This window comes from Dunckerocampus dactyliophorus, chromosome 9 (assembly GCF_027744805.1).
Source record: "Dunckerocampus dactyliophorus isolate RoL2022-P2 chromosome 9, RoL_Ddac_1.1, whole genome shotgun sequence".
NCBI lineage: Eukaryota > Metazoa > Chordata > Actinopteri > Syngnathiformes > Syngnathidae > Dunckerocampus > Dunckerocampus dactyliophorus.
In genome coordinates, this window is record NC_072827.1 from 16049114 (window position 1) to 16075505 (window position 26392).

Genomic DNA, 26392 nt, shown 5'->3' on the forward strand with positions numbered 1-26392 from the left:
GTACAGTAGGGGACTGAATACACTGCCCTGTGGACATCTATCTAATGCTGAGGGAGTCAGTGTGTGGTTTGTAAGGGAATCTCTGATCCAGGCAAAGATGGTGGGATGCAAGTGCAGATTTAGAAGTTTGCTGACTTGTATTTCAAGAATGGTCTTAAATGCTCAGACTGAAATAAAGAGCCTTTTGAGATATCTTCTCGGGTGTTCTGGTGGCTCAGGGTTGTATGGAGGGCATACAGCATGTGACAATGGCATCTTCTGTGAATTGGTTTGCCCTGTAAGAAGACATTTGTTTGATGTAGATGATTTTCAAAGGATTTCATTACTTTAGAAGTCAATGCAATTGGTCTGTAGTCATCGAAGCAGTTAACAGTTGCTTTCTGGGGGATGGGGATGATCATTCTGATCATGGGACACTGGGCCAGTTCTACACATTCCCAACCAGTTCACCAGTTCAACCTGTCTTGTGGGAGGTGCTCAGTGAGTACTTGGGTGGGGTATTGTTTTTTTTTTATCTTATACTGATGACAAATTCTCTTTTAAAATGGTCCTGGTGCTTAAACGGTGCCCAAATTGTTAATATAAAAAAAGGAAAGCTTCCAAATATTGTCCAAAAACAATGCCTTGTTAATTTTTACATAATTTTGTGACATGCAAGTTGAACAAAATAGTGATTGAAATACTTCTATAGATAACATAACTAATACATTCACCGATATGAAATAAAATCCACAACAAATTGTCATCATTATCAGCGCAAAACCAGCAGCAATACAGAACAATACTGAAGTTTGCAAGGTTTTACAACACTTAAGTGCAAATATTCCGCTGTTTAAGTGCATACCTTCTGCACAATTAGAGCACAAATTGATAGTTGATACACAATTCTGCCAGTGTTACACTACCGTTTGGCATTTAATCCAACATGTAAGTGCTGCGTATTAACTGAGCAAAATTACGTTACTTACTATCGCCTTCAAGCACTTATAGCAGGTCACTGATTCTTCATTTTTTGAAGTATAAAGTAGTATAAATGAAGTATAAATACACGGTCCAGCATTTTGGCTTGAGCACTACTTCAGCTGGATGAAAAACTAATAAAAAAATACTAATAAAAAACTAATGTCAATCGTAAAACCATCACAACCTCATTTTTGCCTCATTTCTGCGTCACAAAATTAATTAAGGAGCATTTTTTTCTCTTTCTTTTGGTCCTTCATGTCTATGTTTAACAATAGCGATTTAACCATTTACGATAGCATTTTTTATAGCACTAATAGATGCTGAATGTGTAACATGCAGTACAAAATGCTTGAATTGTTTTAAGAAGACAAGTATGCCTTTTTTCATTATGTCTGTGACCTTTTAAAACTCCCATAGCATAGATAGTCAACTTCAACCAAAGCATACATCTAATCAGCTCCAATAGGTGAAACACGTGGGGGAGTGCAACGCCTTCAGGGATTAAAACTAATAATGCAAGCATGTCAGAGCTTAAAATTTATCCTGTTTTCTACTAAAGTCCACGAGGTCTTATTAACTCGAGTTTTCCTTTTTGATTGCTTGCTGCTTCTGAATGACAAGTGTAGTAAATGTTAGTGTTTGAGCTCCTGTGGATATAAATACATCCATCCATCCATTTTCTTCACCGTTTGTCCTCATTAGGGTCACGGATGAGCTGGAGTCTATCCAGCTGACTAATAAAATGGCCACCACTGTCACACACACACGCTGTGGTAGAAAACTGGCAGGAGAGCACCTGATGTAGGAAATGTGTGGGACGTGCTGTAATAATCTAAATATGCATCTGAAAGTTTAAATTGATTACATTCAACCATCTGGGCAAACAGTGCCTGTTGGATGAGGCTTGTCAGCTGCTGCTGTCAGTCCAGTGACATACAGTATCTCCATTGTGGGTGGATCAATGACTCATGCACACCAAAGGTGCTAGGTTTTTAATGTTCTTATGGATTGTAGCATTGCACTGTAGTTATAATTGAAACATTTTGTCTTTCAGAGGGTTTGCTTTTTTGAAAGGACTATATATAGCTCATCAAACAGGAGGTTATACACTGATTTCTAAGGGAAGGGAATGGGTGTATTGATACCCTTAGTAGCCTCCTATCATAGCAAAGCCTCATTAAACTCACTGAATATATTATTTATTTGAATTAGTTTTACCTTGGCAAAATGCAAGATGTTGCCGGATTGAGTGACCATTAATCAATCACAAATCTTTATTAATTATTGTGTACAATGGCACACATATACATAGACAAGAGCTACATTATCAAATGCAAATACAGTGGAACCTCTAGAGTTGAAGTGAAATGTGTTGTTTGGCCTCAAATTTGTTTAGATTTCAAAACATTTTTTCTACAATTTTCTACAACCTTTATTAAGTTTCATAACAAATGAGAGGGGTGGTCTAGTGGTTAGCATGTTGGCCAACACAGTAACAGTCTGGAGATCGGGAAGACCTCGGTTCGATTCTCCCTTGGGCATTTCTGTGTGAAGTTTGCATGTTCTCCCCGTGCGTGGGTTTTCTCCGGGTACTCGGGCTTCCTCCGACATCCAAAAACATGCATGTCTAAATTGTCCATAGGTATGAGTGTGAATGGTTGTTTGATGTTAATGGTTGTTTGTCTATACGTGCCCTGCGATTAGCGACTGGCGACCAGTCCAAGGTGTACCCCGCCTGCCGCTTGTCGGGATAGGCTCCAGCATATCCCCGCGACCCTAAAGAGGAAAAGCGGTATAGAAGAAGGATGGATGGATGGACAAATGAGAAGTAATACACAATGTGATACTGATGCACCTTACACATATAATTCTTAAAAATCTGCTACACACAATTGCAAATGTAACACAACACTATCTTTTCATAACAAGTGATAAAGACCATCCATTCATCATTGTCTGCTTATCCAGGGATCAGGTTGCGGGGGCAGCAGCCTAAGCAGACACTTCCCTCTTCTCAGCTACTCCTTCCAGCCCGGGGGGATCACAAGGCGTTCCCAGGCCGGTTGAAAGACCCAGTCTCTCCAAAGTATCCTGGGTCTTCTCCGAGAACTCCTGCTGGTTGAACGTGACCTGAATACCTCCCCAGGGAGGCGTCCGGGTGGCATCCTGACCAGATGATGGAGCCACCTATTCTGGCTCCTCTCAGTGTGGAGGAGCAGTGGCTTTACTCTGAGTTCCTTCCATTTGATGGAGCTTTTCACCGTGTCTCTAAGGGAGAGCCCAGACACCCTACGGAGAAAACTCATTCTGGCCACTTGCAGCTGCAAATCTTGTCTTTTCAATCACTATCCAAATTCTTGAACACCAATTGAGAGCTTTGCCTTTCGGCTCAGCTTCCTTTTTACCCCAAGGCACTGATGCAGAGTCCGCATCACCGTAGACGCTACACCAGTCGGCCTGTCAATCTCGCGATCCATTCTTCCCTCACTTGTGAACAATACACAAAAGTACTTGATCTCCTCCACTCCACCTTTTCCCAAGAGAACCATAGACTCGCACATGGAGGTCCTGATTCCCGTCCCTACCGCTTTACTCTTGGCTGTGAACTTATCTAGTGAGAGCTGGAGGTCACGGCCCGATGAAGCCAGCAGAAACACGTCATACACAAAAAGCAGAGACCCAATCCTGCAGCCACCAAACCTGATCGTCTCAACGTCTTGGCTGCACCTGCAAATTCTTGGCAGGTGTCTACTGTAAAGACACAACTGCCTACTGTGCTGTGCTTCTGTCGACCACGTCGAATCAATCAGATGCATGTTTTTGTATTAGTTTTTGCCATTACAACCATTATTTTACTGGTGTGCTTTTATTTTGAAGGCCTGACTTTACCAGTTACAGGATGACGTTGCTCAGCAGACCGGAAGCTGTGCTCTTTTGGCAATACCGGAGAGGATTTTTACATGAAAGTTACAATACAGGCAAACTACAGCCGACTATTAAAACTGAAGGGCACCTGTAAAGAAGGGCAAAGTAGTAAATGGGGGGGTTGACAGGTATGACCTTTACCTAGCATTGTGCCTTACATATGCACAGATGTCAAGCACAGAATTTTATTTTCACTGTGCGGGATGAATGCAACACAGCTTTCTCAGGGAGTGTATATTGACAAGCCCAACGTGTTGCATAATCTAAGGTAACTGAACAGAAAATCGCACTCAGTGAAGGGTTTAGGAGAGAGTGAAAACATCCGCTTAATTGCCTGTGCCTAGAAAAATGTCAGAAGCTCTAGCTAGCCTAACCTTTTGACAAGAAAAGGCCACTTACATGTCATTGCTATTGAAAGCAGCAATCACATGCTATTACAAGACATTCATGAAAGTTTTACCTGTTTGAAGGCAGACAAATGCTGAAAATTACCACACCACCACCGTCCCGATGTCAGACGTGGATTTGGAAACATTCTGGTTTGGAGTCGTTTCTCTGTTAAGGATACAGGGAGACTTCACCGTACTGAGAGGCTGATGAATGAATCTAGGCTGAAAACTCAACTGGCCTGAGCCAGAACACTGAAGGAGATAGGTCAAGGATGTGTCTCCCAGCATGACAATGACCCAAAACATATGGTCAAGGAAACAAAGTATCCGCTCAGGAAGAAGCACGTTAAGATCCCGGAGATGCTTAACCAGTCTCCAGAACTTAATCCCATTGGATATCTGGAGGGAGGGAGCTAAAACTTTGAGTTGGTAAGTGACAGCCTCGAAATCTTCAGGATTTGGTACAGAGCATCTGTAAAGAGGAGTGGACCAAAATCACTTGAGAGATGCGGGCAACCTTGGTGACGAGGAAAGTCCAGCTCTGTGCTTGCCAGCAAGGGTTTCTCCACCAATTACAACAGTAAGTCACATTTTCAAATACTTATTTCACTCAATCAAATACACATTAATTCATAATCTTATTGTTTTTTTTTGCTGATTGTATTTTGAATGCACAAAGATACCGCAACGAGATCATGAGGCCCATTGTCATTGTCATCCACAAGCATCACCTCATGCTGCAACATGATAATACGCAGCCCCATGTTGCAAGGATCTGTACAAATTTCCTGGAAGCAGAAAACATCCGTGTTCTTGCATGAGCAGCTCACTCCCTAGTCACGTCATTCACTGATCATGTGTGGGGTGCTCTGGATCGGTGTATACAGTATTTGAGGTAAATGATGGTCACACCAGATACTGACTGGTTTTCGGATCCCCAAAATCCCCTGTAAAACAATCATGCTGTCTAAACAGCATCTTGATATGCCACACATATGAGGTGGGTGTATTCTGGTATATGGAACATATCTTGACAAAGATTGGCCTTTTGTGTACACAAAAAAAGTTTACAATTTTTTGAGTGCAGCTTGTGAAAAACAGCAAATATGCTGAGTGTAGTTTTTGTTGAGTGTACATAACAATAAATAATTGCTTCCCTTATCATGCCTGACCATATGGGCACTAGTTTGGTACTGGTCTGATCAGCTTGATTTAAAATTTCACAAACATATCAGTTGAAACAATTCAATTGTGGTCCAGGAGGACGTGAAGGCTACATAATTTTCTTAGGCTCCTTTAATGTAATTATTATATCTTTTAGCTGAGGATCTGGCATTCTTTTTAAATCTTCTCATCTGTGAGGGAGGGATTCTGAAGACCTTGGGGCATCCTGCTGCAATGAAGCAGCGACTAATGCCGTTTGCTCAAGCAGCCCAGCCAGCTAATTGGTTAGGCAGAGTTCATTCAGCTCCCTCTATGATTTAGCTAGCCAGTGGGAGGAAGGACAGTAATTAAAAACTGGAACTGAATGCAGCTTTCACAAAAGGCTCTAAAGAGTGAGAGAAATTCTTTGGAAACAAGTATCCCAAGATATGCATGCTGATATTCTATGGCAACAAGGGAACTCTTTTGACATTGCAGAAATATTTTGACCATGACATCACTGTTTTTTCTCGGAGAATATCTCGCTTTCTTCTTCAACATTATCTTTTTTGCTAGTCTAGTTAAAATGAATTTAGAGCTGTAATTATACTGATTTGCACATCCATATGACTTAAGAAACCACATTTGACCTTTGCAAATATTAAGTGATATTTTCTGTCCATATGGTAGAGAAAAAAATCTCCAGAATTCCTCCCATTAACTCTGTAACACCTGTCATGAAAAAGAACAGAGAGCCATTGGCAGGAATACTCAGAGATCACAATGTCTGTGCCACATTTGACATGTGCTATTATGGTAGCAATAATACACTTTAGAAAATTGACTATTAACGACACAGTGCATACCATTGCCATCAGTTGTTCTCTTCTCTTCTTTCTTGATTATACTGCATCCATCGGTCCAGATCATGTATATCGAATCATGCTGTTGTATTTGATTCAGCAGCAGATTGTACACCAATGAGGAACCCAAACTACAGAAAGGTGGAGAGAAACATTAAAAAAGGAGGCTCGTGTCTTAATCTGAAGCACTGAAGTCACTGACTGTGAAGAGGAACAGAAACGTTACAATTCGGCAATAATCACTAGCAAAACCAGCTAACCGTCACTAACAGCTGAACTTCAAAGGTGTTGACGACCAAATGTCGGAATGAGCAGAAAAAAAGGCTTCTGTCATTTTGGTGGAGAGAATTTAGAACTGAGAAAATATCAAAAGGCGATTCTGGTGACCACATCACTGGGTTGATTTCAGCATACGCTGTGTTAGCACAAAACAAGTTCTCCCACCAGCCTCCCTCAGGAATGCGCCAGCCTCTACCCATTCCTGGGTGGCTCTGGTCCTACATCGTGTGACTGTTGTGGATTAACTTTGTAAATATATCCACTTCATCCACATGGAGAAATGATCTTCTGCCTTGGTAACCGTTTGGCTCCTCCTGGATCATTTTTCTGCCTCCATGGAATCACAGTGGACTTTGTTTCTGACCGTGGTTTTCAATTCATCTCCTGTGTATGGAAAGGTGCTTGTCTGGGTATCAACCCCATTTAAATTCCCATTGAAATGGCCAATACGAGAGAGTCAACCAGCCCTTGGGTGTTTTACCATCTGGGTGGATCATATGGATAGAGTATATAGTTAGAGTACATTATTAATAGGGTACATAACTCTTTGACCAGTTCAGCTCTCGAGATTTTGCCGCTTGGCTATCAGCTGCCCCTTTTTCCCACCAGTACTAAAGGACCCCTCCATGCAGGTCCAACTCAGACAGGCAAAGAGGTCTGGAACGAGGCACCATGCAAAGAACCTCAGAAGACAACAAGAGGCTCGCTGACCTTAGATGCTGGCCCCAAAATATACAGTCGGACAGAGTGTGTGGCTCTCTTCCAAACACATTCCTCTCAAGTCAGACACCTGCAAGCGTTCCTTAGCCCCGGTTTCCATTGAGAAGATAATCAATCCCCTGTTAAATTCAAGTTGCCCTCTACCCTTTGGATACATCCTGTGTTCCATGTTTTTCCGAGTCTGCCCTGTGTCCTCCAGCCCTTGTACCTCTCCTTCCAGGCCCCCCACCATCTACCCAACTTATTGATGACCATCCACCGGTCACCGTCACTGTTTGCGGTAGGTGGACAGCTACTAGTACTTGGGGGATTGGGAAGGATATGCTCCGGATAACTGTTGTTGCATTCCCTTTTCCTTCATCTTGGATCCCGACCCTCTCCACGACACGGTGCCCATCCTGAGAATATTGAGGTGGTGAGTACTGTTAGAATCGAGTGGAAACTCGAGTTTGTCATAAGATTTACTCACTTTTTGCAGTGTTCACTTGACGTCCCACTGCCTCGCTCCCTATCCTAGCCACTCCCGCACTGCTCACATAAGATTCTCCTGCACCTCTGCACCTGCATTCTCTAATAACTATTTGGGTTTATTCACGTGTCTGCATATGGGAACCTTGTTCACAGTCCCTGGCGCACAAGGAGTTCTGATGAATTACTGTGCACTTCATCAATAAGTGACAGTTGCTAATTTAATCAGGATTACTTTAACACTTTATTAAACACCACGTTAAAATGTTATACCCACAAATTTCTGTTTAAGCTGACCTTTATCCAAAGAGCTTTATCTCTGTGCCCAGAATTGCCTGCTGACCTCAGTGTAATGGATCATCACACCCTGAGAATGTGTAAAGTTGTAAGTTAAATCAGTATTTTTAGTTTATTGGAATGGGGCCTTGTGTGCTCTGGACAAATACAAAAAGGACAATTCAGAATTCTAGATGACAGGGGCATGTCTTTGCCCTTGGCAAACACTTACATGATGACAACCTTCATGTCATATATACAGTATAAGGCAGTGTAGCTTTCTGTTCACTTGATAGAAACTTTGTATTTTAATGAAATATGATACCCTTAGTGTTCTTGTTATACAAATATATGTATGCAATATTTAACCGAGTAATAAAGTTGAGTATATAATAAACATGATTGATGACATGTAAGACTTGGATAACAAAGAGAAAAGAAGTGTATTTTTACCTAAAATATATAAATAAAATGCACTAGAACCCATTCGATGTCCACCAATCAAAGGTGTGGCATATCTACAATGCACAGGCCCACTCATAATTAAATACCTCAATGAGCAGATTACAAGTTTCCTCGTTTGGAAATTTCATTACCACTCCCCTAATTGGATTCCAAATGTAATTAGTGTTTTCAGAGCTAAACAGCATGTGATTCGAGGGTGAATGTGAGGACTGTCAAAGGTCCTGATTAGACCCGTTCTTACTTTTACTCCTGTGACACCTTGACAAGGCAAGGCATCTCCAACAAAATAACATAAGGTATTTATTCTTAAATGACAAAAGGTATTACAACACCAACATATCAGTCAAAAACATAATTCATTAGAATGCAATTCACATCATATCCATCATAGTTCAGGGGTCGAGTCATTTTGCCTCCTTTTTCAATAAAGAAAAATGGACTGGAGCCGCAAAACATGACACAGCTTTTAAAAGTTTTAATCTTTTTTAAATTGTTCCTGTTACAACACAATGCAACGAACAGAAGTAGAGATCGCATGTGTAGGCCTACTTTGAAAAAATTTAAACACTGATCGATGTAGGCTATTTTGAGTCGTTCCCGTATTTGTTTAATATTAAAACATGATCTAGCCAATTAACATAAAAAAGCCTATCAGAGTTCATATCCGCATGCCAGTGCTGTTTGCTTAATATTGTTTACATCACTTGACCTATCACAGGCAATTCCATTTGCTTGCGCTATGTCATCAATTTGCCTACTGGTGATATTTGTTTCCTATTGGTCCTTCCTTGACAGTCTTTGAAGAGGGAGCATTTCTTTCATTTTCTGAATCATTTCTTCTTTATTTTTATTTGAATGCTATAACAGCATTTTGTTCAACAAAGATTTGTACCATATTGACGATTTTTTCAAGACGTATTTTTGGAAGACAAAAAGTCATCATATTTCATTCACCACAATTTAAGATTTCGTATTTCTTAGCTGCTTCACATTTGATTATGACTCCAGTTCACTGATCACCATTATCTTAAAATTAGCATCGCAACACCTCCTCTGTTCATTGCCAAGTCTGCATTCACACTTGTGACTCAGCAGTAAAACCATATGTATAAGTCTCATGACTTATTAGGTGACAAAACTCAAAAATGCCTGCTGGGTTGGATACCTTATTTATTTTTTTTATATTCTATTTTTACCAGCTCAGATTTCACAAGAAGCCTCTAGAATATACTTTTAAAGAGCGCTGTTGCAGAGTGCAATCAGCCAGAGCTGCTCTCACGACGAGCTCCTCTCTGTACGGCGACCAAAGACAGGGACCAACTTTAAAATTACAGAAAAAAGCATGCAGAAATGACAAATGTATATGAAAAATGCAGTTGCTTCAGTTTTCTGTCTAGTTCAGTTTCATTAATTGTCAATGTTAGCATATACCCCGGTTAGCGTGTTTTTTGGTTACCATTGAAAATGTACGCCTAAATTTTGAGGCGGTTTGCGGTTAGCGTACAATTATGGTGCACGTCATGTCGTGTCATGTTATTAATACCCTGCATGAGTTCAACTCTGTTTTTAATGTATTTTTAACACAAAACGTCCTTGTTAGCACCCCATTAGATTGACACTACAGTTCATAGAAACAGGAATTGGAAGTCAGCTCAGTCGCCCATTTATGATGTCTGGTAGACTGTAGTTTTTTGCTAACTAAAACGCCACAAGTTTTAAGAATGTTAACACAAAACACGTTTTTGTAGTGTTACAATTATAGTTTTACATACATAAAACAATTCTAAATACATATAAACAACAAATGAAAGGGATGAATGAACATTTAAGGTTACTTTTGCCTTCACTAAAGACGTGATTGTTGCCAAAGACACGATGTAGCAGTAAGATCAACACGGACACCACCTTCGTAAATGCCATGAGTTCTTGAATTTCTTGAATTCAGTATTGTTTCTCACCTTCTTTATCAGATCCTGGCGCTTGCAACTTTCCTCAGCTCCAGTTTGAGTTATTGATGTGACAAACAAGATTTAATTTAAAAAACATCTTCAAAGAAGGTAAAGTAACCTTAAATGTTTATTTACCCCTTTCCTTCATCATGTATTTATATGCATTTTGAATTGTTTTCTGCATGTAGAACTATAAAAAAGTATTTTGTATGAACATTTTTAGCTTTCTGAAATAGATTACAGTCATCCTTCACAATATTGCGGTTCGATTATCGCTCCTTCGCTATATCACGTTTTTTTTTCTGAAAATTACTTGATGATTGCTGTTTCTTGGTAGACTATGGTTTGTTAGTAGTCAAAACATATTGAAAAACAAGCGATATGTAGTATTCTGGTCACTGGGCGGCAGTAATGACAAAAAACATTGAGACATTACATTACATAACAGTGCATGAAGGCATGAAGTCAGCCATGGCATGTCCGACATTATAGAGTGAAAAAACCTCTCCTCCCATTCCGTGTCTAAGTTTTTTGTTTCTTTAGTTTAGAAGAAATAAATTTGAGGTTAGCTCGCTAGCCAGCGGCCATCTCGAGTCCCTAGTTGCAAATGTGTTGTGTGTTATTTTTTGTTTCCAGAGCTCTAATAATAATAGAAAGTCATAAACAGGTTTTCTATGCTCAAACTATGAAAATATTCCATGTATTAACATTGAATCCTCCATGGCAGGAATTCATTTATCGTCGGGTCTGGAACCAGTTAATTGCTATAAACGAGGGACAACTGCAATTGGACTTCCATTATTTCATATGGAAAAAGTTGATTTGGTTAGTGTTCGTTTCGGTTGGAGTTGGACATTCTGCAATGGATTAATAACGCTAACCAAGGTTCCACTCTATCATATTGGCTTTTCATCTACAGTATGTAAGACACAAACACAAACCCACACATACTGTATACGCGCACGCACACGCACAGACAGTCATTGGGGACTGATTCTTCAATGAGATCCTTCAATTGACAACTTGGAATCATTGTAATTATATTTTTTTTTAAAGGAGCCTCCAGGACCAAAAAATAACTCCTGACTGCACAAAGAACTCTGCACTGAGTACTTGTACAAATTAAAGAGAAATTATTGCCTCAAGTGCGAGCATGGGACACTGATCGCCTGAGACACACAGTTCCCAAGTATGAGCAGGAGGAGAATATTAAACAAGCAAAACTAAAATGACACTGAATGAAAAACATTTTATGTTCCAAATATACTGGAAACTGTAAGTGTGTTTCACCTTTGGACTGACTGCTACAAAATTGATAGCAAGTTCATACTGGCGGTATGGTTATCGCCACTGGTCGTCATACAGTATCTCTTTTTAACGGCCACAGAGAAAAAGAACAGTGGACATGTTTCGGGAAATATTGGACATTAGTCATAAGTATGATGTAAAGGTGTAAACCGCGGCCGGCGCAAAGAGTAGCTCATAGTGACGCAATTTTAAAAAACCAAATGTGCTATTCTTGTATTTTCAAGGGACATGGCTACAATTCATAGTAAAGCTAGATATTTATAAAGAATTAAGCTTTTGGTTAGTAATGACATATTTAAAGCTTGTCATTTATATATGTAAATACTGTATACATTGCAGATCAGATCATATAGGGACCACTGTGGCAGATGGTAATAGGTGTAGACCCCATAAAGCAGGGACAGAGGCAGCAGGTATCAACAAATAAAGAATCTTTCATTAACATTCACATAAAGAAGCGCCCAACAAGTAAAATACTAAAACAAACAAAGTATGTTGTAAACCACGACAAAAAACATAATAAAAAATTAACAAAAGCATTCTGTACAAATTTACAAATAACGAGGGGAACAAAAACAGCGTGATCAAAAGGGCCGTTGGCTGGCAGTATTTAACACTATACTGTAATAGGGAAGGCTTGCACAAGCTGTCTGCATGAAACAAAAAGGAGATTGGCCGTGGAAACAAAACACTGGCAGCCGACAGCTGTCTGTAGAACGTGGAAGAAGGGGCACAAGCCGCCGTCTCGCTGCTGCTGCTGTGCTTAAAAGTACCACTAATTGCAAAATGTAAATGTTAAATAATATTAAATGTAAATATAAATGTTAAAATACATTTAAATATAGATGTTGAATCTTAATATTAAATATGAATATAAATGGTATATACTGTATAAATGATAACTATACATTCTAAATTGAAATATAAATATTCATTCTAAATTTAAATGTTAAATCTCTAATATTTCAAAAATACACATATAGTCCACGCCTCTCAGCATACACTGGCCCGCCCACGCCTGACTGGTGTGCTGTCAATGCGAGGTGAGGTCATATTTTTTTAGATTTTATATTTCGATTTTAGTTTTAACATTTAGATGTATATTAACATTTAGATTTACCATTTCATTTCTACCTCAAATGTTGAGAAAATTGTTAAATTTGAGAAAAGCGAGCTAAATGTGAGAAAAGAAGTAAATAGTCCGAATATATGAGCTAAAAAAACATGTGATTTAATTTTTACATTCGGTACCCTATGCATATCCAGGGTGTACGCCGCCTCTCGTCCAAAGCCAGCCCGCAGCCCACCGATGACCGTGACCTGGAAAAGTGGGAGACAATGAATTGTTGGATGTTGATTGTCAGATGTTTTATTTCACTATCACACTTTATTCATGAATATAGCAGATTTGTTTGAGCAAATGTCCAAATTATACAACTGTGTTTTTAATTACAAATATATATATATTGTTTCAGTCATTAAAAATATTTTATTCACAAAATGTAAATTTTCCCCTTCAGTACAGAGTGGTGTGAACAATGTCGACTTGTTGTCAGTCAGACGCTTCTGTCCTCACAACATGTGTATAAAGCAGAGCAAAGCACTGTACGTGCTTTTGAGCAGCTAATAAAGTGACTTGCTCATTCAGGCCCAGCTGCAATTGGATGTGTTTTTGTGCCATGCATACAATGGTTCCCTTTGTTAAAGACACTGCCCAGTTTCAGTGGGTTAAGTCATGTTATCTTTTAACTGAGGAGGCTGGGATGGTAATGTCAAACATTCAAGTCTTGATAAAAATCAGCTGATTAAAATGATCAGATGCTATCACAAGTATTCACTTTAGGCAGTGGAAACTTTGAAGATTTTAAATATTTTTTTCATCTCTGAAAGAAACTTAATATCCCGTTACCTCTGCAGAATAGTCAGACGGCTTCATATAGCCTCCAACAGGGATTGAATTACTTTCAAGCCACTATTCGTGTGACACATTGCCTACATTTAAATTTGTCTTGAGGGATAGACAGAGGGTGAGGGAAGTGGAGAAGCAAATATATTTATCGGTGTGCTTAGTCTGTTCAAAGTGGCTGGACTGTGTCAGATTTGGTCTGCTCTCCCTAAAATAGGACACAGCTGAGATTAAAAAGTTAAATTGTTCCTTGTCACTTTCCCTGACCTGTGTAAAGTTAATCAAAACAGGAAATAAAATTGAAGTAACTTTACTTCATGTGTCGATTAAACCAAAATCTTTTTTTTATACTGTATGTACTTATGCCACTTACATTCATAGCCTACGTATGTAAATCTGTGCATGCAAAAACCTTTACCTTTACTCAGTTTATGACTTAACGAGTGTTTGTGGCCCCTTGGGTAAACTAACTGCATACTCCTGTTACAGACAAAATATGCCCCGTAAAATAATCCAATGTTGGGTATTTGAGGCATTTTACAGATTTTAAAGTACTTTTTTTCATGCAATATTTGTCTCAATGGACTTGAGGCCAAGTAAAGTTGAAGCAAAATTCATGTATTTTTGCGAAGATAGGTCTGGGGCAGGGCGGAGGCAGCCTGTGTCACCGAACGCTGGCGCCAGCTGACGCTAGTGCATAATTATATGAGAGTAATCCCTTTTTTAATCGCGGTTAATTGGTTCCAAACCCGGCCGTGATAAGTACATTTCTGCAAAGTAAGATTCCCTATTCTTAAATGGAATATTTTTGTAGCGCATAGAAAACCTGTTTGCCTTCTGCATATGTTTTTTTGTTCTTACAGCCTCTTGATTCAAGTGATCTGTTACGTATTTATTTATTTATTCTTATTCTATTTTCTTATTTTTCTTAACTCTCCTATTTTGCTTTGTTTGTCTTATTTTTTTTTAAGTGATTTTGTTTACTAGGACACTTTTGCAAAAATACTTTAAAATACTAAGTATCTATCATCATCTATCTGACATTAAATAACACCCCGATAGTCACCTTTACCTAATATAGTAGACATAAAAGACGGAAAATAAGCCATTCCAGACCTAAATTTGATATAATCGTCTTCATTTGAAATTGAGTAGCCAGAGGCGTACACGTCATAGTCACCCATGTATACTATACATCACTAAATATAAATACGGATACAATAAAGCATATGAAACAAAACATAAAATGCCGTGTTCTCCGTCTATCCATCTAACACTGACGACTGAAAATAAATGACCGGATGTAGACCTTCTTCTTCTTGTTTATGGTGGGTCGCAACCAACATACCGCCACCTACTGTACCAAAATGTAAACGCGTTGTGCACATTTGCAGTCTTGACAAGCTTATCATACTGTTGAACATACACAAAGAAATGAAATTGATGCCGCTTTCAAGTTGAAGGCAATGGAATTGAGGATAAGCGGCATAGATAGTGGATGGATGGATGGCAATGGATTTGGCTGTCAAGACAAGGAAACATGGCTGCTTCGTGTAGGACTACTCCAGTTGAACACAGCTCACCGAACAAGAGAGAGAGCCGACAACGTTTGTGACAAAGGAATTAGGATGCTGTTCAATTCTGAAAAGGAAGAGGGTAGGCTATTGTTATCTACTGTATGTTACATGCACTATTCGGCACTGTTTTTAACTAGCTGTGTACTGTTTTGCACAGTTAATAAGCAGTGTTGCACCACTGTCTGGCGCGCACTGTTTGGAAAATTTTTTTTATTAAAAGTTTAGAAAAATCTTTCTGTGCAACATGTGTGCACTAAATGTCCCATTTTATGATGTGGACACCTGCAGCTTATACACCGGTGCGGCTTATATATGTACAAATATTCTACATCTTCTAAATTTAGTGGGTGCAGCTTTTACACCAGAATTTACGGTAATTTAGACACAAAATACATACAATTTGCTTAAATATGCATGTTTTGACTAATAATAGGTGAAAAGACAGGTATGGCTTGCTACTGTTACTGTAGTATACTTGTATTGTATTGTACTTTATTTACCCCACAGCAGGGAAATTCACTTGTTACAGCAGCAAGCAAGATACGCAAGTAAAGAATACATAGTGACATAGTGACTACAACATGGTTCAAGTGGTGCAGGTGTTGTAGAGCCTGACAGCGGTTGGTATGAAGGACCTGCGGAACCTCTCCTTCTGACACCGTGGGTGTAACAGTCTGCTAATGAAGGAGCTGCTAAGGAAACCCACAGTGTCGTGTAGAGGGTGAGAGGTGTTGTCCATGATGGATGTCAGCTTAGCCAACATCCTTCTCTCCCCCCCACTTCCTCCACGGAGTCCAGAGGACCGTCCAGGACAGAGCTCGCTCTCCTGATCAGTCTATTGATCCTGCTCCTGCCCCCGTCTGTGCTGCCCCCTGTCCAGCAGCCCACAGCATAGAAGATGGCTGAGGACACCACAGAGTCATAAAAGGTCCGTAAAAGAGTCCTGCACACACCAAAGGACCTCAGTCTCCTCAGCAGGTGGAGGCGACTCTGGCCCTTCTTGTAGAGGGCGTGGGTGTCAGTCCAGTTTGTTGTTAAGGTGAACACCCAGGAATCTGTAGCTGTCTACCAACTCTATGTCCGCTCCCTGAATGTTCACCGGTGTGAAATGAGATGTTTTCCTCTGGAAGTTAATGATCATCTCCTTTGTCTTGCTGGTGTTGAGTTGTAGCTGGTCAAGCTCACTCCAGCTGACAAAGTCCCTGATGACCGTCCTGTATTCCAGATCATTCCCCTCTGAAACACAACCAATGATGGCTGTGTACTTGTAGTGTATAGGTTTGATTGCTGTGCATCTTCAGCATGTTGTTTTTGTAAATCATACAAATAATATGCCTATATAATTATATAATTAGCAACATATTCCTTAACATGTGTGCAAAGGTGAATAGTCAAAACATTTTTATGCAATCACCCAGTTGCCCTTAACTCAACTGAGATCCATCACTTCCCACTTCAAAGCATCATTAATATGCAACAACAAAGTCAAGGATAATTCAATTTATGTTCCATTTTCATGTTGCAACGAGTACAATGAAATGTAATACTTGATTAAAATAAGGGCTCACTTATGCTGTCATAAGTATACTTAATTAGGTATTTTAATGGAATGGTGCATTTCCTCTCCCAAACCCTAAATGTTGAAATGGGGGGGGGAGCCTCAACAAGCTCTTTTCAATAAGTTTTATCACTATGGATGGTTTTCTATGTTTTAAAAAAATGAATATGAATTATAACTAATTAAAATGTGGAATAAATGATGTCATGGTCCTTTTGATTAGTTAGACTGTCATTACATTTCTGGGCTCTGTGAGGAATTTGCATGTTCTCCCCGTACGTGTGGGTTTTGTTTCTAGGTATTCTAGTTTCCTCACACATACCAAAAAAATGCATCTTAGTACAGGTTAATTATGAGTGTGAATGGTTATGTATGTGCCCTGTGTTTGACTGGTGATCATTTCAGGGTGAGATAGGATCCATATCACTTGTACAGAATAAGGTTTAGCATGAATGCCCATTAATTACCTTAAACTTTAAAATCTAATCTCAGAAGAGGAAGGAGAGCGAGATTGAACAATTGTTTCCAAAAACAGCAAAGGACGGCAAGTTAAGAGGAAAAGGAGGGCCTCAAGCCACTGTGGGAGGAGGTGAAGGACAACCATGCCAGCCTGCGGAAGGCAGAGCGCATTCAAAACAGACGCGGAAGCAGACGGAGAGGACCAACTTTACCAAAAAACCTTTTGGGCATGCGAGACAACTCCTGGAGGACAAGAGAAGTTGGAAACTGGCGATTACACAGCCTAAGCTGTACAGTGGCCCAGCAAAGTCAACATTGCTGTGATAACCGGGGTATGTTCTTCACCCAGCAGCCCTGTCCTTCCTGTTCAACACCGCTCCCCCTAAAATCAGCCACGTAGCTGAGCCATGCCGTCAGAGTAGCAAACAGTGGTTAAGCAACTCCCTAAGTGTGCAACAAGAGGAGTTAATACTTTGAGCAAAGTGTACTCCAACATTAAGGCTGGCTACAAGTCTAAACCACGACCACACCTGGTCCAGTCTGACCACCTATCCCTGCTCTTACTCCTAGCATTGCCCCCTCCACAGCAGGTACTGGAAGATGACACAGAAACTGTCCTTGGTTACATTAAACAAACTCAGTCTAAACTTCCTGTTTTCTATTAACTAAAGTGAGAGACCAGGTTACATTGTTGTTGCTTGAATGTGAATAAAACCATCAAAGATATGTTTGTTCTACCTCTTTTCTCTTCGCCTGGCCACTTGGAAAAGGACTGTACATGCCCATCACCACAAACTCAATGAGACCAATCCGGTGTGGCTACGACTCCAAATTAGACTGGATTGGACTAGATGTTTTGATGATTCCCAAGGGGAAGACGACGGAAGATTATGGAGGTCCAAAAACAAAAAAATAATTTGGTCTCCCACCCATGAGATGTCCCGGCATTTTGTCCCGTCGACACTTCCCTCTCCCGGGCCGACGAGGTACGCGATCACTAGAATTAGCAGCCCAATCACGGCATTTGATTTCTTTTTTCCCGACGATATCATGGATCACATTTTGAAAATGACGAACCTGCAAGGGTGCAGGGCTATCACGGGCTGGGCCGAGCTAGCCGTGCAGGAGCTGCGTGCGTATTTAGGACTGCCCATTCTTGCGGGGATGTACCGGTCCAGAAACGAATCAACGCTCAGCCTGTGGGACAAAGATCTCGGCAGACCGATGTTTGTCCAAACCATGGCGCACGGCAGATTTGGCCAGATAAACCGTGCGCTAAGGTTCGATGACAAGCTGCTCCGGCCACGACATCACCACAGTGACAAGCTCTCGCCCATTAGTGAAGTCTGGATCAAGCTCTACAGCCCTGGAAGAGACATTTGCGTGGACGAGCAGCTGATGTCATTCAGAGGCCGCTGCTCGTTCAAGCAGTTTATGCCGTCCAAGCCGGCGAAATATGGAATCAAGGTGTGGGCGCTTTGTGACGTGGACACTTCCGATGCGTTGAAACTGGAGGTATACACGGGAAAGCCTCCAGGGGGCACGCGCACCTCAAATGTGGGCATGGGCGTGGTGCTGCACCTGTGTGATTCTTTCGAAGGGCACACTGTCACGACCGACAACTTTTTCACTTCTTTCCCGCTGGCCGAAGAATTGAAAAATAAAAAAAAATGCATTGGTCGGCACCCTGAGAAAGAACAACGAGGAGCTTCCTCCAGCACTCCTTAGAATAACCTGCAGGCAGCCACTCTCAAGGTGAGATTTCTTTTTATGTTGTATTGTCATTTGGCCTTTGCATTTCTATGAAAAGTGCTATATAAATAAACGTTTTTATTTTATTTTGTTCCAGCTTGTTTGCATTCAAAAAAAATATGGCCCTCATGTCATATGTGCCGAAAAGAGCAAAAAATGTTCTGGTCCTGAGTTCGAGGCACCGCACGCCAGAGGTTCCAGAGGGAGCACTCAAGAGGCCACAAATTATCCTGGACTACAATAAATGCAAAGGAGCGGTTGACCACTTGGACCAGGTAAGAATAAGTACTTTTTTTATGGTCAAAGCTTTCTATCAAAGCTAACTTGTCGTCTGATGTCATCTGATGTTTTTTTGTTGGTTTTTTGTCTTCTTTGCAGGTCTGTGGAGCTTACTCTTGTCGCCGGCGGGCGCTGAGGTGGCCCATGTGTCTGTTCCATCACATGGTGGACATTTCTGCCTACAACGCTTTTGTGTTGTTCAGAAATGTGGAGCCGGATTGGAGCCGCACAAAGCTGTTTCGGCGATGGCTGTTTTTACTGGAGGTGGCCAAGGCCCTGGTCACACCAGAAATCACACACAGACAGAGGAGGAGGTTGGACCAGCCAGAAGAAAGCCTGGCTGAGCAGCCAGCTGTGGCTCCACTGCCAGGTCCAGCAACACCTGTGGCCCCAGCAAGGCCCCATCTGAAGCGGAAGCAGTGTGGGCTGTGCACTGAGAAAAATTGCAGACTTCACATTAATGTGTGAAGTGTGGTATTGCTATATGCAACAAACATACAAAGAGGGAATGTTTGAATTGTTAGTTAGTAGTTTGTTATAGTAGTTAGTGGTTTGTTGTTCCTATTGTTGTTGTTATTGTTAATAAATTGTTCTATTTGCATTAAAAAAAAATGACTGAGTTATCACCCTTCAAAGTAGCAATTACATATTATGTAAATTCAACACACAAAGGGTATTTTCAGTTATACAGTTATTGTAAAAAAAAGTTCTATGCATCGATTTTTTTGTTGTTGTGACTTATTGCCTTATTCAAAGCTCTAATTATGTCATATGACATATTTGAAATTACTTTATTTTATACATATATATATACACAGAACAATTGTCTTCATAGCCCATTCTTTGGGTTTGTGTGGTCCTAAGTGGGGTGATAAAATAAAAAAGTAAAACTACATATGTATGGATAGGTCTGATGCCAATGAACAGTTTGAGTGGTTGACAGAAAAAAAATATTTAAAAATGACTTAGTTATCACCCTTCAAAGTAGCAGTTACATATTTTGTAATTTGAACTTGAACCCGCATTCAAAAAAATTTCATGGCATGAGGTTTGAACATTTTGCATCACTTTTACTTTGACTGAAGACGTAAATGGTTGACAAAGATGGCGATGTGGCAGCAAGATACACACAGACGCCACCTTTGCGCTACGAGTTATTTGTTGAATTCAATAGTGTTTCTCACATTTTTTAAATCAAAGTGCTGGCACTTGCAACTTTCTTTGACTCCATTGTGGGTTATTTTACAGCCGTGATCTAAAGAACAGCAATGGCTGTGTTTATTAGCAAAGAATTACAGAGTCAAACGCTGATGACATCATAGACGGGCGGCATCCTGGTTTCCATGAATTAGCAACCTAATACGGACATTTTGTCATAAAAATACATTCAGAACACAGTTGGAATCACACAGTGTATTAATAACACAAACCAGAGAATGTACACAAACAAGCAAGTAAACCAGAACACATGCTAACCGGGGCATACACTAACCAAGGTTCCACTGTAATTATTTCTCCCGCTGTATGTCTGTCAGACAAAGCTGGTGTCGATATCTCGGACAAAAAAATGCACCATTGCACAAGGGCCCCATCAGGCGAGGAAACGACTACCATGTGGAACTACCGTGTATGTGTTCCAGCATTCGTGGTGAAGAATGAAAGTACAAGAACATATGTGATATGTTCTTCCATCTGATGTACAATATTGTGTTACGTTTGTGTGATTTTAAGTGCCTGTGCACCAAGCCACTCTGAGTGTACAGTATTATGCTTCGGGGAGGCTCAGGTGTGGGTTTGTGCATGCAATTGTCCTTCTACTCTCTCAGTTGACAGCACTTTTACTCTAGCTTTCAAGGCAGATTCTTCTCAGGGAGCCAATATAATTACTGCTGCCTGGCCAGAGGCCAGTCTTTTGGACAGCTTTAGGCACTTACAAAAATATGTTATGATTGCTCTTCTAATTCAGATTACCTACTTTCATTGAACTCCATATCTCTGATTTCTCCCCTATGGACTCATACTAGTTTGTGTATTATAAAATGCCTATAGAGTAGTTGTAAGATGATGATGGTCTTGTTGGGATGAAATGTAACCAATTTCTGTCACCAGTCTCTGAAAGAAGGCAACAAGACTTGAACATAATTGCATTAATGGTAAAAATGTGTATAGTTCAATAGGTAATAAGCAGGTGTTTGAAAATTTAAAGGCGGATCAATATGTTTGCTGGGCTTCTAACGAGGCCCCAGAGTGTGCCCTAAAAGGTTACACTTTTCAGGGTGTTTTGCTTTCATTTAATATAAAACATGTTCAGTTCCAGCTATCGGTTGTATCCTGCTTATCTGGGTCCAGATTGTGGGGGCAGCAGACTCAATAGGGAAGCCCAGACTTCCTCGTCTCCTGCCACCTCTTCTATCTCCATCGGGAGGACACCGAGGTGTTCCCAGGCCAGCTGTGAGACACAATCCCTCCAGTCCTAGGTTTAACCCAGGGCTTCCTCTCGGCTGGGCATGCCTGGAACACCTGACCAGGGAGGCGTCCAGGAGGCATCTGGACTAGATGCCCAAGCCACCTCAACTGGCTCCTCTCTACTCTCCTCTGAGCTCCTTCTGGATGACCGAGATTCTCACCCTGTCTCTTAGGGCTGTCCCTGTTGTCCCTGTCACTGAGCCCAGCCACCCTACAGAGGAAACTCATTTCGGCTGCCTATATCTGCGATCTCGTTCTTTTTGTCATGACCCAGACCTCATGACCATAGGTGAGGGTAGAAACGACCAGTAAATTGAGAGCTTTGTCATCCGGCTTTTGATTTTTCGATAGGGTCTTCTGAATCACTCTCTGTCTGGCCCATCACCTAGGACCCGTTTGCCTTGGGAGACTCTACCAGGAGCATATAGCCCAGGGCAACATAGCTCCTAGGATAACCCAGCCACTATTTTTTTGTCACACCAGTGAGGAACATGGAGTGAGGATCCCGGGCTATACTTGCATCCCCTTCATCTGCTGACAAGTACTTTGGGATCCTTTCTTCCAAGTTTGGTCCACTATTTACAAAGTATTTATTGAACATTTCAACTACCTCGTTCATATCCTCATTTTTAGCATTTCCATGTATAAAATATTGAGGGTAATCTGCTTTCTTGGATCCATTCCTGATAATACTGTTTAGGATGCCCCATGATACTCTAATGTTTTTATTCTTGTCTAATAGATTACTATAATATTCTCTCTTACAGACTCTTAAAATATTTGTTAACTTGTTTTTGTATGTCTTATACTTATTTTCTGCTTCTTTTGTTTTTTGTATCACCAATGTTTTTCTTCTTACAAGCATTTTGCAGACCCTTTGTCATCCACTGTTGAATTCTCTTCTTTTGCTTCATCCATGTCTTTTTTACAATCGACGCATTCCCAACTTTGTTCTTCCAGATCTTTCTTAAAAGTGTTAATACTGTCCTCTGTTCGTAGTCTTTGAAATGTTTTTCTGTCTTTCACCTTTTCTCCTCCTGTAGTTTCCATTGTAAATTCTAAACACTGGGAGATGGTCACTGATATCATTAATTCGCAGACCACAAGTTGTGTTATCAAAATTATTGGTGAATATATTATCAATTAGCGTGGCACAACGGTCTGTTATTCTGCTTGGTCTGGTGATTTCGGATATAGACTCTAAATGTACATTGTATCCATGAAGTCATCTATTATTTTGTGCTTATTTGGATTCAGAAGATCAATATTGAAGTCCCCACATACGAAGATTATTTTTTGACTGACGTCTGTGAAGGCTGCTTTGATCCAGTCCTTGAACATTTCAATGCTTGACTTGAGTGTTCTTTATAAACAGCTCACTAATGTTTTTGCTTTTTTCTTTACATATTTCAATGGATATACATTCAAAAATGTTATCAATTTCGAATGACATGCTTGTTACCACATTGTAGTTCAGATGTTTGTCTACATATAGCCACTCCTCTTCCACTTTTGTTATTCCTGTTTATATAGTTCCTGTTGTATCCTTCCAGCTCAAAATCTATGCCTTGCTTAGCATCTATCCAAGTTTCTGAGATTGCAATTGCATTGAATTGACTCAGATATTGTGTTATGTTAATGTAGTTTGCATACATGTTTCTGATGTTAATATGACTAACTGATAACTTGCTGTCTGCTATAATCATTATTGTTGTATTGTTCCTCTGTATAATAAAAGCACTCATGTCTAATACTGTATGTGCGAAGAAATTTGTATCCAGATCAATATCTTTATCCAAGATATGTGTAGTAAGGTCCATTGTTGTTTATTTGTCGAGGATTAATTAGGCTGTATCTATTTGATATTTTATATGTTTGAGTGTTTAATGCTCTCTCGTGGGTTGATTCGTCTGGTACTTTTGCAGATCTGTGATGTCTTTAATGATCATTATTTTGGCCTCTTCTGGAGGTCCATTCAGCTTTATAAAGATTTTACAATTATTTGTTCATGTTGATTATTTAATTCATAGCCTTCCTCTAGGGGTGAGGGTTTCATAGCTAATAGTAGGGATGAGTGAGTACACAACTATCTGTATCTGTTCGCCCATCTAAATTATCTGTATCTGTACTCGGAGTGGGTGGGGCATAAGTAAAGTGGGTGTGATTTAACCGGAAATGGGTGTGGCTTAAATCTGTGCATTATTTTAAGTCTGAAATTGACATGGATTGATGAGAAGTTGCTATATTTATTGTTTGTTATTCAGCTATATGTGAACTGTGTATGTGTGTAAGTGACCTGTAAGACTTTATTCATTTTTTTTTGATGATCTGCGCGAAGTTGATGATTCATGCAAACATCCAGTGATGGCAAACAGGGAAATAATCTGTCAGCCTTGTTAACTGCAGTTTTCTCAAAAGCATCGCGTTGAGTACTACAAGTCAAGTTTTCCATCTGACTTTATATTACGAGCCAAATTATAAGCAAGCAAACGGAAAAAAAAACAACCTGGCAGTGACTGACGCACGAGCTGTATACAGCTGTCTTGTGAAACGCACCATGTACGTTACAAAAGAAGTTTCAGATTGCAACGTGCATACTGCAACGTATTGAGAGGGGTGTAATATTTTACCACGTTTATGTATATAATGTAGTATAATAGCCATACAGGCAGACTGTTTGATGCACCTCTGGACTGTGCAGGTGTACCTAATGTTGTGGCCAGTCAATGCAGGTTAACGTTACCACTGTTTGAGTACTGCCAACTCTAACAAAACTCTTATATTGAAGAGAACACGCCTGTTTTGTGATGACTTCATGGAATAAGACAAAAATACATTTCAAGGAAAAAAGCGGTCATGCTATCCCAACTGAGTTGCATAAGTGACTGACGCAACACAAGCCTGCACAGCGCTGTCTTGTCAAATGCACCGCGTACTTTATGAAACAAGTTTACCAAGTAAATTTAGATACTAACCGAAATAAAGACGAGCTGAGGAAAACCTAACAAAGTCGTTGCTGGCGATGATAGAGTAAAAATCTAGTAGTGATGTGTAGCACTTGTATACACCGACATACTAACAATACTACAGGACCAGATCCAGGTTCAGAAGGAGTGGAATGAGAATGTGTAAATAGACTAAATACCAGAAGTTGAAGTTTGAGCCGGCAATTTACTAACAAGAAATTGCAGAAAAAACACAATATAAACAGCATAAAGCGATCCAGGAAATTGAAAAGTAAATAAAAGAATATTTTTCCAATGTCTCTAATTTTAACTTGAATTATTTTATCAATCAGACCGGTCTGTGAGTACTTTTCCCTGGTTAGGTTGACAGGCAAGTAATTTCTAATGATATTTCCATTTTTGTTGAGTTAACTCTTTGTTTAGGAAAGAACCAATTACAAGCATGATTCAACCCGAAATCAATTTAAAAACAAATCACACTTGCACCACAAAATTGCAAAGATCTTGAAGGATACACAGTGTGATACACTTTTCAGCCTTTTTCTACTCAGTTCAGAAGTGTATTTGACTTCCAATCAAATGTTGAAGTGGAATCCAGATTAGCAAATCCAAAGATTGGTTGAGATGAGGAAAATAAAAGAGTCAATGTTCCTACCGCACTGGCAGCAATGTTCACCAATAGGAAACGGATTCACTTGTAATCACGACGAAGGTTCAAGAACTGTAGTCCATGGATCTGGCTCGCCATCTTGTCTCCACTGTAGAGGTGTCTGCCACACTCTTACGGGTGTTTCAATCCAACGCAAAAGGTACAAAACAGAAAAACCTGACCTGTCATGAAGATAGTAAGTCACTACAAATACTGTACATAAATCACAAGTTCACATTTACTTATATCAACACAGCTATGACATTCACCTCAGCCTAAAATGGCGGCTAACGTTTCCATCGCGTTGGCTACAGACGGTTTTAACTGGCAAAATCACTCATTCTCAAACATATAAACATTTTCCCACCTCACACCACATATATATATTCACACATATACAGTATATTCACATATAACATTCTCAGAAGGGCAAAATATTAACTGCGTCACAACTATTGTGCCTTGTAGCTCTCTGCACATACACACAATAGTCCTGCACTATAACTACACACAGTTCAAACTAAGTTCCAAAAAAACAAAACTCACCAAAAGCCAATTCTTGCTCACTAAGATGTTTAGCGATCCTTAATCGCTTTACATTTCACTTTTCCTCTCTGCAGTTGGCTCTGTGCTCTCAGCTCGGCTACTGCACTGCTACTGCACTGCTAGCGCTAAGAAGCCTCGCTCCCTTAAAGGGGAAGTGCTCTCTTTTGTGTCCAGGGACTTTTACTATTCTTAAAGGAACATGAAAACATTTTCTGTTTTTAAGGTGACTTTTTATCAAGAATATGCACACATTTCTATATTTTAAGACGTATTTATGAATTTTAAGGCTTATTTGTGTAACTCAAAAGGGCATTTTACTCATTTTAATAGTTTATTATTTATAAATCTTAATCACTTGTAATTACTGATCACATGGATTCAATTTCTTGTTTTAAACGTGGGTTACAGATGGTTTTCTTGAGGATATAGTTTGCGCAAATTAAATTGTTATGGACGTCACAATTTATTTATTTATTTATTTTAAGT

The 26392-nt window shown here is 40.0% G+C and overlaps 1 long non-coding RNA gene across 3 annotated transcripts; it reads right to left on the reverse strand.

Annotated features, from left to right (window-relative positions):
* Window positions 1-1164: 1164 nt before the first annotated feature.
* Window positions 1165-26041, reverse strand: LOC129187933 (uncharacterized). 3 transcript variants are annotated; one of them, XR_008572486.1, is made up of 3 exons: window positions 25907-26041; window positions 25367-25542; window positions 1165-13068 (listed from the first exon to the last, which is right to left on the reverse strand). It is a non-coding gene; the product is annotated as an uncharacterized LOC129187933 (long non-coding RNA). The 3 variants fall into 3 exon arrangements; XR_008572488.1 differs by having other exon boundaries at window positions 1165-6414; window positions 13000-25542; XR_008572487.1 differs by having other exon boundaries at window positions 1165-2739; window positions 6287-25542.
* Between the last annotated feature and the right edge of the window lie 351 nt (window positions 26042-26392).